At 33.6% G+C, this 15,165-nt stretch overlaps 2 protein-coding genes across 4 annotated transcripts in view; one reads left to right on the top strand and one right to left on the bottom strand.

The window, feature by feature from the left end:
* The window catches only part of LOC149901919 (uncharacterized), a 106,145-nt gene that overhangs the window by 7,109 nt on the left and 83,871 nt on the right, over positions 1-15,165 (bottom strand). The gene's annotated exons all lie outside the window — the stretch shown is intronic.
* LOC149901920 (uncharacterized) overlaps positions 1-15,165 on the top strand; it is a 128,568-nt gene that overhangs the window by 41,642 nt on the left and 71,761 nt on the right. The gene's annotated exons all lie outside the window — the stretch shown is intronic.

Here is a 15,165-nt window from a genome sequence, read left to right as displayed (position 1 = left end):
TGTAAGCGCGTATTTTACAAAGTTAGCAAGAAATCCAATAAACATTTCTGTAGACGGCTAAACTAATTTCAACGTATAGCAAACTGTGCATTACATTTCCGCGTCACGAGCAATTTTTCTCTTATAAAGTGCAGGCCGGGTTCGATGCACGGGCAGAGCGCCAAGTAGCGCGGCTTGTCCGTAAATCACCGAGTACCAGGCTCGCAGCGCTTCGAGGAGCCCCCAATCAGCCGTGCTATTGACAAACATACGGCTCGGCTATAATGGAATCCGCCGCGATTTATCCGTCTCTCGTTTCTTTCGTTTGAATTTCCGATTCAATCCAGTGCGATTTAAGCGCTTATGAGTGATGAATAATGGTTAAATATTCCAAGTTTATCCGCTATTCGAATTCCTCGTGAATGTTTGAATAATAATGAACGGGTATTGTGCTTCCGAGCGTTGTTTATTTATTACCATTCTATACGACTACATGGCACAATAATAAGTCATGCGAAATCTAAATTTATAACAGTAATGTTACTGGCAATTTAGCTCACTTTATATCCCACAGGGACTTTTGAACGAGCAAATTGTGTCGTTGCGCTGCATACCTACATTTTCTATGTTCAAAATCAAAATTTGTAGTTGGCATTGTAAATTTAGATACGTGGATAAATATTACATTATTGTATGATATTTTATAGACATTACAACACCTAAATGTGGTAACTATAATTACTATTTCTTGGTGCAATAATCGTTTATTTCACGCATGATTTTGCGCCGAATATTTGAATTATTTATTAAATTCAGTTTCAAAGATTAAACCGATTTAGTGTGTAAAAGTGGATTTCGTTTTTAACGTAATGCGAAAATTGGCACGGTGCATGTTTATTTTTATGAACGACAATATTTTGTTTCAATTGTAATTGCATACCGACGTCATGTCCTCACTGCCCGTGGCGCTCTTGCGCAGAGTTGGATTTAAATTCTTTCTATAACTATATTTTGTATTTTCTTGTCTGTTTTTTAAGGTTTTTAAGAAAACTATAACCTTGTTTCTCTGTTTGAGTAATCGCAATGTTTGGTTCTAATGAATGAGGGCGAAGAATGGTTAATGTTACTTGTTTCTAAGGAAAATCAGGTAATTGTAATAATTTTTTATTGTTTTACCATTACGTAGACATTTCAAAGCGTTTTTATATCATGTTTGGACTCTTTCTCTTGTCAATTTAATAAGGAAATTATTATTGCTCTACCATATTAATTTTAAAATTACATTTTGCAATCTCTTTCAAGCCAGACCATTAGAAAATCTTTATTTGAATTATTTATTTTTCTTTAATGTTTTTAATGGACACAAAATACAAATACATCTCTGCTCTTGCGCAAACTCGCTTGTTAAATATTGAACAGCGGCGTTTGTTTACACGTACATAAGCGGTAATTTACGCGACACTTGTAAGTGCTGTTCAGTGTTTATTTTCATTAATTATTTAAGTGCAGGTCGTTCAATTACGCTATTATTTCATATGGATACCGTTTAATTTGCAGATTCGAGTTGCGATATCACAATTAACATTTATCACCATATGGCAGAATTATTTAATGTCTTTAAGATATATCACATACTTAATCGTATTTTATCAATTCTGCATTTATTCTAATTAAATCATTTTAATGATATACTTAATATTATAGATGATATGTGATAAATATTACGGTCGATAACGTAATCAGGCTTTTTATCTAAGGCGAGTCGTAATCCCATTTTATGATATTATATTTTAATAACATTTTATTGATATTTCTTTCATTTACTTAATATCTGTCATATAATTTATAGACTCAACAGGATAGTGTAGATAGTGATACTATTCTGCAAATATGTACAGAAATATTTACTTCTATGTTGACATTTTTCTTTCGATAACTCTAAATAAAAAGCATATTTTGTATCAGAAATATCTCCTCTCGATTATATTTAATTTAATGCGCAACACAAATTAAAATATTAATAATATTTTCGCATATAAAAATAATGTTTTCTCAGTTGAAAGGAAACGAGTATCGGGTGAGCTATAAAACATCGCCTTGAGCATACGAGTCAAAATATTTGAAGTGTTTATTCGTCGAAGCTGGCACTGCTTCCTCTCGTTACAATAAATGAGGTTACAGCTATTTGTAAATTTTATACGCGATAATAGTTATATTTTGATTTTAATGAGAATATTTTATGAAATATTCTGCTTGATTAGTGTTTTAAGAAATATAAAATTGTGGTATATAGGCTCTGTAGTTCTGTATTTTGAGACGTAATGTGTTACGATGTACAGAATATAGATTGTTATTACGTTAAATTATCGACAGTAATATTGCATAAAGTCTTTACAGAAGTAATTTGTTTTTGTCCTAAAATCGCTTCTCTATCCCAATAAAGATTTTTATAGACATCAAGTTCGATAATAACGTTTTTCTCGTTTGTAAATTGTATGCCTATTAGATAACTGATAAATACACAAACGTACGTTATATATTAATTTTCCTCAATTCACACATTATATTAAGCAAATATTTAACGATTCTTAGAATAGGTATATTTAGTACTTTTGATATTAAATATTCAATGTATATATTTACAAAAATCACATCTATTCTACGCCATTCTTTTACAAAACTATTTATTGAATAAATATACATAGTGTTGGTACTAATTGGTTAACATTTCATCAGAACATGCTATTCTTATCAATATGTTTTTTTTTAACTTGGCATGTACGGTATTAATCTTAGGGCCGATTTTTCAATGCTTGGATAAAACTTATCCGTCCAATAAAGTATTACACGATAATATTAAAATGTCACGTAAACTGTCTACAGGTAAATTAGCTTGGAGAAATTTTTGCATATGTAGTGGTGTGTATATTACTCAGATCTTAGAGCGCGTTTCCACTATATCGTTCTGGCCTATACAAAAATGTTTCGATATCCTAACATTACTATTTAATTTTATACTTATTCCTAGCAACACTTTTGTTTTCAATAAAAACAAGTTTTTATTTGAAAGAAAATGGTTTTGACTTTATAAAAAAAAATATATCATTCAATTTTACGTCCTTGAGCAAACGACAAGGCGACTACCGTGAAACAATAAAATATCGTGTCCATAATAATTTGTTTCATAATTAATATTTGACCATAATAATTACGAAACAAAACAAATAAATAAATCGTCACTTGATAGTGGAAAGTGGAAACACGCACAAAACCAGAATAAACCAGTTTACGCTGTCCGCAGGTGCCACGTGCAGTCGTTTGGTACCGTGAACATAAAGGACATTTCATTCAAAAATTATAATTATTATGTACGTAGTTATATCGGGGCCACCCGCAGTACATGCGAGCGATGTCATATTTGTTAACGCAGCAAACTATGGCCACCCTGCATCGCCTTAATGCATACATATTGTATTTCTTCAAACGCTGCATTTTTGTTTAGAGATAAGTTTATTAGTTTAAGTTTTATTTTAATTCATTCTGAATGTAGAAAGCACTAATTAAAGACGTGTAAATTAAATCTTGTGTTTTTAAAAATCGTCCTTCGGTCCGTCGAAATTTGAGTGGCGCAGCCGGTAGGATACTCGATAATATCCTGCTGCCGAGCTATCAGTAAAGCCATAATTAAGGACCTGTGATAGTGCGGTACAGACGAGTATCCTCGAACTAAATAAATAACTCCCGCGACGCGTACGCGTAAAAACTGAATCGCTGCAGTGAAACGCGTACGGAGACTTCAAGGACGAGCATTCAGGATCATAAGTGAAAGACATGGGAGCGAGCAGACTGTGAGTAGACCTCTTCACTCCTGTTTTTCATATTCCCTGTTTTTCACGAAATCCCCGACCCAAAATAGTCGGCCTAATCATTACGTTTATTTGATTTTGTTCATTACAATTATCGTGATAAGTCGTAATTTTTAGTGTTTAATTTTAATTGTTAGTTATTAGTTAGTGATTTTAAGTGTTAGGTACTTTCATTAATTTCGTGTTTTAATCGATAAAACTACGCAAAATGGAAGAGATTAAACTCATTCCTAGAGAAATACTATGTATCATTCCCAAATTTGATGGGGATGAAAAACTGTTAAACCTATTTATCAATAAAAGTGAATATATTATAAGGTCATTCCAAGATGCGAGTAATAACGCACAAAACTTATATGTATACCATGCCATAACGAGCAGGCTTATCGGTAAGGCAGCTTCACTGCTTAGTGATTACCAAAATATAACTTCATGGACTGAATTGAAAGAAATACTTACCCAACATTTCGGAGACCCGCGATCGGAAGAGTGTATAGCATTAGAGTTAGAAGGGTTAAAAATAAAACAAGGTGAAAGTTACATACAGTTTTGCCACAGAATACAAAACGTAAAAAGTTCCCTATTTTCAAAGGTGAACCGCTTCACGGACGAAGGGGTCAAAGCCGCGAAAATGATCATATACAATAATACTGCGTTAAATGTTTTTCTGTACAACCTCCCGGAGGACATGATCCGGATTGTTAGATTAAGGGGTTGTAAAAACTTAGAAAATGCACTTAGCGTAGTTACGGAAGAAGTAAATTTTATACAACAATATAATGCAAAGACTAGTAAGCCAAAACCTATAACCCAAAACACTTTTCAAAATTCATTCAAACCTAATTTTATTACAATGCCTTTAAATCAAAACTTTAAATACGGTAGCCCTCAACAACCAATTGGTTATAGACCTAATTTCGCACAACAATCCCAACCAGATTTGATACAACAACCTCGACCAAATTTTATTCAACAATTAAGGCAAACACCACAAGCCCAAGGCTATAAATTTGGCACACAATCTAATAATAACCACCAATTGCGACCTTTTCTAAATTCCGGTTATAAATTTGGAATCCCAAATCAACAAACAGCCCAACCTCGTTTTAAATTTGGCATACAACATGCCCAGGCACCGAACCCCGGCTTAAATAGCGATGTATCAATGCGTACGGCACCTATGAGGCAAAACGTAACTCATAACATATATTACTGCGATGAACCAAATTATGAAAATTACGATAACTCACCCTTAGATTATAAAGAAGACGCCGTGAACGAGTTATACGAGTATACCGATCCGGAAGTAACTGAAAGCAATTCTAATGACAAGAACGAAAATGTTCCGTTACCTGCCTCCGAAGACAGTGAAATAATAAATTTAAATTATTGTAACAGCATCTTAAAATTACCACATATTATAGTTCCCGAAATAAAAGCAAAGTTTCTCATAGATACAGGAAGCAGTCGTTCCTTTATAAGTCCAGCCAAAGTAGAAGAATATTTTAAAGACCGTAAACAGTATGAACAATTTACAGTTGTTAGTACCCATGCGCAAAGCACTCATGATGAGGTTATAGTTATTCCGTTATTAAAAACTTTTAGAAGCACACTACCCCACAAATTTTATGTATACAATGTAGACAGTAGGTATGACGGATTAATTGGATCTGATTTACTTAAGAAATTAGATGCAAATATCAATATGAAGCACCAAATTTTAGAAACACGTAACGCCAAAATACCGATTATATATAATCCTCCGTTAGAAATCACCTTAGAGCCTCGATCAGAAACTAGAGTATTAATTCCAACTAACCTACAGAACGGTGACGCTATATTAGATTTTCAGACTTTTCGCGAAAGCGTTCGTATGCCAACAGCAATAGTTAAGTGTGAAAACTTTTTTGCACATACTGTTATTCAAAATTATTCCGATGAAAGTTTTAAAATTTCCATTACCGAGCCGTTTCAAGTTACGTTGCTCGAAGATGACTGTATAGTTAACGCATGTGATATAAACAACTGCGAAATGGACGATGCTTTAAAAGAGAATCTATCAAAATTACGGCTAGAACACACCAATAAAGAAGAACGCGAACTTATTAGTAAACTCTGTTATGAATATCGTGATATATTCTATTGCGACAAGATCCCTCTTTCATTTACTAACCAAGTGAAACATGATATACGCACGATCAATGAAAATCCGATTTATATTCGTCCGTATCGACACCCGTTTGCCCAAAATCAGGAAATTCAGAATCAAGTAGATAAATTATTAAATGATAACGTTATACAGGAGTCTCACTCGCCTTGGAGTGCTCCAGTACACTTAGTTCCTAAAAAGATAGATGCATCAGGTGAACGTAAATTTAGGATGGTAATTGACTACCGTCGTTTAAACGAAATTACAATTGACGATAAATATCCTCTGCCAAATATTACAGATTTATTCGATAAGTTAGGCAAATCTACGTATTTCAGTACCATTGACCTTGCATCTGGCTATCATCAGATAGAGGTAAATCCTTCTGATATACCTAAAACAGCATTCACCACGCAATCCGGACATTACGAATTTAAACGCATGCCGTTTGGCCTCAAAACAGCACCGGCTACGTTCCAAAGGGCCATGGATAACGTGCTACGCGGCTTACAGGGTATTCACTGCTTAGTTTACCTCGATGACATAATTGTGTACTCGTCAAGCCTCCAAGAACATATTTCTAAATTACGCAAAATATTTGATAGACTCAGAAACACGAACCTTAAAGTTACTTTAGATAAGTGTGAATTTTTACGCAAAGAAGTCTTATATTTAGGCCACACCATAACTAAAGACGGCCTTAAGCCTAACAACGATAAAATTGAAGCAGTACTTAAATTCCCATTACCGCAAACCAGCACGGAAATTAAAAGTTTCCTCGGACTTGTCGGATATTATAGAAAGTTTATAAAAGATTTCGCGAAAATCACCCAACCAATGACGTCATGTCTGAAAAAGAAAAATAAGATTAATATTAACAATAGTGAATATATCAATGCATTTGAACGTTGTAAAGAATTACTTACCAATGCTCCGCTTTTACAGTTTCCCGATTTCGATAAACCTTTTATACTTACCACTGACGCTTCTAACTTTGCAATTGGTGCGGTACTATCACAAGGTTCAGTCGGTAGTGACAAACCAGTTGCATACGCTAGCAGAACATTAAATGAGGCAGAGACTCGATATAGTACTATCGAAAAAGAAATGTTAGCAATAGTCTGGGCTGTAAAGCACTTTAGGCCTTATTTGTACGGAAAAAGATTTACAATTTACACCGATCATCGACCTTTAGCTTGGATTAAATCAATAGATGAACCAAATAGTAAAATTACACGTTGGAAATTACGTTTATCCGAATTTGATTTTGACGTTATATATAAAAACGGAAAGCAAAATGGTAACGCGGATGCCTTGTCTCGAATTAAGGTTAATGCATTGACTGAAAATGACGATGTGTCAATGAAAGTTAATGTAGACGAGAAGGAGCGAAACCTTCAAAAACACTTAACCGATGTAATAGATGAAATAGTAAAAGTTAGTAACGATCAGGCTGAAACATGTGACAGACCCCTGACGCCGATTACAATTTCGTCTAATTCGGACCAAACAGCGCCAATCACTAAAAATAATCGCCCGAGATCCCCATATTCGATTCCGTCGCCTGATAGTAGTACAATAACCGCGGAAAGCAGCACCTTGACCGCGTCTAGTAATAATAGCGAAAATACAGATACGGTTCACTCAGCTCGCGATCTTGATACGGAAGGCATACTTATTCTAGATGAAGCTGTAGATACAAAACCTAATCAGATACTCGTTTATACCTGGAATAGAAATAAAACAACAGTAAAAGACTTATCAAGACCATTACAAAAGGTACTAGAGGTTCACTTACCTGAAGACAATCCCGATCTCGTAAAGCAATTTCTCTTAAGTTACATCAGACCAAAATTGAAATATTTCTTTTATTTCGAAAGCCCAATACATAGAAAAGAATTTTCAAAAATGGCTACCACACTTTTCAAAAAGGGTTCAGTAAAGTTGTATGAGTGTAAGAGGCGAGTTGTTTATGTAGATGATGAAACCGAACAGCGCGAAATTATTCTGAAATATCATATCGGTAAAACAAGTCATAGGGGTATTAAGGAAACACTAGCACACATAAAACGGGTATATTTCTGGAATAAAATGGATCAAACAATAGCGAGCGTTTTAAATGGATGTGATGTATGCAAGAAAATGAAGTATGACCGAAAACCATTAAAACCAGAGTTACAACTTTCTCAAACACAAACTAGACCTTTTCAGGAAATATTTATCGATTCATTTACAATAGACGGTAAAGCTTATCTTACGATTATAGACGCATTTAGTAAATTAGGCCAGGCCATAGAAATCCATAACCGATCTACAAACGAAGTTATCAGAGCTTTGATTAAATATTTTTCTTTATATGGTATTCCCAATAGAATTAGTTCAGACCCCGGCACTGAGTTTAATAATGTATTAATGAAAGAAATGCTCTCGTATTACAAAATCGATCTTCATATTGGCACTCCGCACAATCCAAATTCCATGGGTTTAATAGAAAGATTCCACTCTACAATAATAGAAATTTACAGGATAGCTAAATATGAACGTAAGATAACTGATGCTGCATCTGTCATGACATACGCGATTATGTCATATAATCATTCAATACATTCTACCACCGGTTTAACTCCCTTTGAAGTCGTCTTTGGACATACAGAGGCTAATAATGCTTTTTCTGTAGATTTTAATAAACAATTAACCCAACAATTTGTAAAAGATCACCACAAACGTACTAAATTTTTATACAAATACCTTACAGACAAAATTATTCATAAGAAGCAGGTTATTAAGGATAAGCATGGCGGTGAAAATGATTTTAACATAGACATAGGAGATTCGGTTTACATTAAAGGAGTTAACACGAGACGTGCTAAAGATAAGCCTAGGTATCAGAAAGCGATAGTCACGGGACCAATCCATAGAAATGTTGTGCCAGTAACGACACACAATCGTGAGACTAAAGTTCCAATTAAAGACATTAAGCGTCCTCCGCAGGTTACTGCTTCTGACGATCCATGTGATCCAAAACCAGGGCCTTCAACTGCACCAGATTAAACGGAATCCCGGAATAACATATTCTGCATTTTTACATAATTTTATGTCTATTTACGTTAGATTAAGTGAAATTGAAACTGCTGTAGCTTTTAGTAAAATTAAACTTTTACACCAATCCGTTGTAGATACGAAGGAATTATTGCTTTTATTAAAAAATATTGAAATTAGCTCTAAGTTACCATTTCCAGTAAATTTAGATAATGTTCTTAAAATCGAACAATTAATAGAAGTACAAATTTATGTAAAACAAAGTCAAATAAAATTCGTAATGACTATTCCATTAATTACTGATGATATTTACTCATATTTTAAAATAATACCTTTACCTATATTTAACAAAGAAAAAGGTCAGACTTCCCTTATCCTTCCCAAATACCCATATGTCCTTGTGAAGGGGTTGAAAACGATGCCACTTTCACAACCATGCAAAGAAATTGATGAAGACCGGTTCCTATGCCCGGAAATACTGACATCAACATTATATAAAGATGATGGTTTAACCGATCTTCTGCGGCTATCCACAAATGTTTCCAGTTGTCAGCAGATTCCCATTTCCATAGATGACGTGAAAATCGACAATGTTCTACCAGATAGATGGATACTTTACGTAAATGTGGAAACAGTACTTACTAAGGTCTGTGAAAATGAGGTACCTAACCCAAGAATTTCTTCGTGGTACTTATTTATTGGCGTTAGACGAGATTGGCTGCTACGTGAAAATCGGAGATATAACACTAAAGAAATATGAAGGGAATGGAAATGATATTATATACCCAAGTTTACCAAAAATTATATTACCAAATTTGATGAACTCCCAGACCGACAGGAAGCCTGTTAACCTGAAGGGTGCAAATTTAACTGACATAAATATGCTTAGGCATTTAATTGAAAATAGTGAAAATAGTGAAAACCAGTTTAATGGTGCAGTGAATAGTGCCGTCGGAGTGATTAACATTATAACTTTTGTATTAATCGTAATTATAATTGTAATCGTCATAGTTATTAAGTCTAAATTAAGAAAAATATGTATTCAAGAAAACCCTTCAGATTTTCTTGAAACTGAGGATGGAGGAGTTATATCGGGGCCACCCGCAGTACATGCGAGCGATGTCATATTTGTTAACGCAGCAAACTATGGCCACCCTGCATCGCCTTAATGCATACATATTGTATTTCTTCAAACGCTGCATTTTTGTTTAGAGATAAGTTTATTAGTTTAAGTTTTATTTTAATTCATTCTGAATGTAGAAAGCACTAATTAAAGACGTGTAAATTAAATCTTGTGTTTTTAAAAATCGTCCTTCGGTCCGTCGAAATTTGAGTACGTAGTTTAATTGATAAATTTTGTATTTGTTGATTGTTGTTATTATTTGTTATTATTGTTATAATATTTGTTGAAGTGAATTACATGTCCCGCAGCCGGAGGCCCCAAATGAAAACTCAGATGTACTTAAAAACTACATTTAATAGCTAAAATGAGACTTTTACACCCATGTCTGCACGATGCAGACCGGAGTTAAAGAATGAATTTATACAGTTTAATAATTATAAAGACGTAAGCTTGGATGCTAACTAAGGGAAATCGCATCCACATTCTATTCCCGTGCGAACGGCGTATTCAGCAGTTTTTTATGAAGGCAGGGCCATAACTAGTGTTTAATTTGTGTGTAGGTGTTGTAACTTTATATTGTTAATTCAATATGGCTCCAGTGTTAAAACATGGTCGAGGCAAGCCTTTGACTTCTCAAACTAAAGAATTAAACTTTAAATGTCGTTTCTTTTTCAGGTTAGTAAATTTTTCATTTTAGTAACATTGTTAATGTAAAAGTTATATGTATGTTAAATGTGCAAATATTAAAATAAAGTCTCATCTTTTTCAGAGGAGAAACACATATAGTTTAATTTAAAATCCCTTATATATACAGGGTTACTTGTAAAACACCGGCAACCTCGCAGGACAAGATAGCTAACATCATAAGTTCAAGTAACAACATATTTTTGTTCTACGACTTTTGATAATTTGTTAGATTTTATTTTCATACAAAAATAAATATTCATTTAATTTTCCGTCTGAATATTATAAACTCTACGCCTCCCAAAAATTACGTAAACAAAAAGCGAACGAGAGGGGGAAGGGGGCGTCGCGTCGTCCATCCGATAATTAATAGAACATAGACTTACAAATGTAAGGAGAGTACAATAAAAGTTTAAAAAATCATTTAAAAATAATTTATTGCGTTATGCCAAAAGTCGTAGAACAAATGTTGTTACTTATGATGTTAGCTATCTTGTCCTGCGAGGTTGCTGGTGTTTTACAAGTAACCCTGTATAAAATAAAAACTAAAAATAAAATGTTGTTTTATTTTATTTGCTGACCATACACTACTACAAACGCAAAAATTTCTCCAAGCTAATTTACCTGTAGTACGGGCAATTAGAATACGTTTTTGAAATGGTAGATTTATACATTATTCGACGAATAAGTTTTAACCAAAGATTGAAAAATCAGCACTTAGTTAAGTAAATAATGCGAATGGTTTAAAAATTTTATGTACATATAAAAATGTTTAGAAGTAAATTATACTGAACAGGTATAAATTTTTCATAGTAGAATAAAAAATAAAAACAGTTTAATAGCTTCGTGAGTGGGTAGTTTTTATTCATCTAAATTGATTGCGTAAATTGCAATACAACCACGCAAGATGACCTAAGTCCATATCAAATGTTACGTATACCTATTTCAATTCGTAATATGCAATTTCTAAAGTAAACATTTAAGCGACATGTTATTTTAAATCGTGTATAAATTTATATGGTTAATTTACTTTTCTAATATTAATTTAAGATATAAAACATCTTGATAGGAATATAGTATATACCTACTGTTAAGTAGAGTTCAATTTGTGTTTCAGTGCCAAATTGCACAAAGTTAAAAGTTTCAACCTTTTATAAAATTAATTTTAAAGACGTGGCAAAGTTTAATAATAATAAACTGTGTACTATAGAAGCTGAAGTCTAAACTATATCATCGCAACTGAGATTACATCCAGCACTTAGTTTGCGAACGTAGTAGTTTTATGTTTCGCCAGCGTATAACATTAATAAACATGCAACAAACTGTGCACGATAGAGTTAAATGTTTTAACTACACTACAAGGGATCTGTCAGTTAACTTTTTAATAGGGATAGGCAAAGGTCGCTTCTCCACACATAGGGCATGCAGAACCGGATCCGGTTCCAAGTTTTTGAAACCCGGTTCCAAATCGAGCTCAGAACCGGGTAGAACCGGGTTACCCGGTTCTTTTATAATACTTCGGAAAAAATACGAAATTAAACAAAAGTAACTGTAAAAGTACCTGATAGGCCTTTATTTTACGCGGCTTGTGTCTTATTTAATTAAATTAATAAAGAAACAAAATTTCAATACTTCTCTTTATTTATCAGTCTTATAAAAGTACCTTGGCCCTTAGTCAAACGTCAGTATCGCCGAGGAATAGAAATTGCTAACGCTAATTATTGACATAAGCTCATGATATTTTGGTAATGGTTCGGTCCACCGGTCACACTACCAACGACGACCAAAATTCAAATCTTGCCAAAATTTATTCAAAATAAAATATTTAAATCTCCCGTCATTACGGTACTCGGAAAAAAATTAATTCGAGGTCAATTAATAAAAAAATATTTATTTTTGCGACTTTCGCCGAGACGGTAAGTTTATCATACAATCACCTGGAAACAAAATTGTACATCATAAAATTATCTATAAAAAAGGTTAAATACATTTTTTTCTAGGATTTTTTTATCCATTGATCTCGAAAAAATTTTTTTAATTGTGTTTTGCACAATTTATTTAATTTCGACTGGATGAAAATTTTGTTCGTGGTCGTCGTCGTCGTTGGTAGTGTGACCGAATCCTTAGGCAAAACATCATACGCTTATGTCAATTTGTATCGATAGCGTATTCTATTCCTTAGCGTTTTGACGGTTGTCTCGGCGCTCTTGTTATCATAATATCACATAAAAACATGAAAAGTACCCAGCTGTAGGTTTTGAGTCCCATGCGAATGTCGAAATTTTCGAAAATTTTCAGCATTTACGGCTGTATCTTTTGATGCGTTGGCTTGTGAGTTCGACTTTTTCACATAAAAGGGACCGAAGACTTGAGTATTCGATATAATTTCAGCTTGATACCAAAAACAAAAACATGACTGGATCATTAAATATGAATCAGTAAAATTAACAGCTTTTCAAATTCACGAGAAATCTAATAAAAATATTTCTGTAGCCTAATTTTTGTCATTTTCGAAGCCTAATTTTTTTTTGGTAATACAACCGTAGGAAACTTATAGCATCTAAGGTTAGACAACCAATCGGAGCCACGTTTGAGGCGTGGCACGAAAATTCGCGATGCACGTGAGTCTGACGTTGCCAGATACAATAAATTTGTTAAAATAATGCAGCAAAATATAAATAATACTTTATATTTTAATATTTTGGTCGGAACCGGGAGAACCGGGTTTCATACTATTCAGACCCGGTTCTCAAGATCATCAAAAAACCCGGGTTTACCCGGGTTTTTCGGAACCGGGTAAACCCGGGTGCATGCCCTATCCACACATCCATTTTATGCTGTCATATTTTTATAGACACACTATAATGTCAGGTTATACGTAGGCACGTAGCTCGCCTTGCAAAGAAAAATTGTTTGATCGTTTTTGCTACAGACAATTTAATGCCAGAGAACAGTTTTATTGATTTTTAAACGTGTTATTTGCATAATAGATGTGCATACCTAATTCATGATATTATAGCCATCGTGTTTTTCATTATATTTGTTTTTGTACATATATATTATGCTGTAGCCTGTAAGTATATGTAGGGACGAAATTTAGTAGAAAATAATGCATCAAATTTAAATAATCAAATAATTATATTGCGAAATCTTCTAGTTGATTACGTTTTATTTACAAAGCATTTGTTAAATGTTAAACAAGTATATTATCATTGTTACTGTGAGAGCTGTGGGAAATTAGAAAGGCAGATTAAGTATTTAATAATTATTCTGGAAATAAAAAAAGCAAGTGTTTTTATCGTTCCATAAAAAGTTAAAGAAGCCAGCGTACATATAGTCATTATTTTTTATGAAATTGCGTTAAAGCACTTGTATAAATGTCAAGTAGGTTGTTAGCGTTCGGCCGTGCATCACGTTCCGTCCGACGTGATTAATCACTTAATTACATGTACCTGATAGTCCTAGCTTAATAAACACTTGAAATTGGAGAGCGTTATTATGATTGGAATATATATTTCATTTCAGTTTGCGTGCAGTTAAATGATTTGAGATTTTATATTTAATAACGGTGTCCAATTACTGCGACTAGTAAACGAGAGGTTTTTTAAACAAAAGAATAAATGGTGTATGAAAGTCGGTATTTAAATATTATATGAATAAATTACGAAGGTGCCTTTTCTACTTATTTTTATATCATCGTTCAAGGAGTTTTGTAAAACCATTCAAAGTCATTGTACCAGGGGAACATAAGTTTAAGTACACTTGGCTCGTAAAATAGTCGAAAGAGTTATCAAGGGCGCAGTAAACTCGTCTTCGGCGACGCTATAAAGTATATAACCGAAATACGAATAATCTTTGGTACTTTCCCATGATGCTTCTTCCCTGATAACTTGAGGTTATAGTGATATTTTATTATTTCTAAGACAAAAAAAATCAATATTGCCAACGGTTGTTTGACTGTATAATCATTTCTAAGTAAAAGGCAAGTGTATTAAATAGTAAATACGGCACGATTGTGTACTGTGAAGCTTACCTCGAATAGAAGACGAGAACTATTTCTATTACTTGTGAATAGTTGTATCCTTCACTAGTTAAATTTAGTTAGACAAAAGGAAATCCTCGTTGCAACTGTAATAGTCCCGCTGAGATAGTTTCATGAACACAAACTGCGGCTTAGACGCTAAAATAAGCAGTAAATTAATGCATTCATACAATACGATCGTGCGTCCTCTATTAATCTAAGTAGGTACTAGATGTAAATACAACTGCGCCGAGTACAGTCTAGGTTTATTCAACAAGAATAAGCGCGCTTATCTACGAGGTTT

Source organism: Colias eurytheme, chromosome 16, assembly GCF_061535395.1.
Source record: "Colias eurytheme isolate Ceu_HAF_F1 chromosome 16, ilColEury1 Martin Lab GWU primary, whole genome shotgun sequence".
Taxonomy (NCBI): domain Eukaryota; kingdom Metazoa; phylum Arthropoda; class Insecta; order Lepidoptera; family Pieridae; genus Colias; species Colias eurytheme.
The sequence above is the reverse complement of the archived record's forward strand: the minus strand, read 5'-3'. Positions and strand labels throughout refer to the sequence as shown.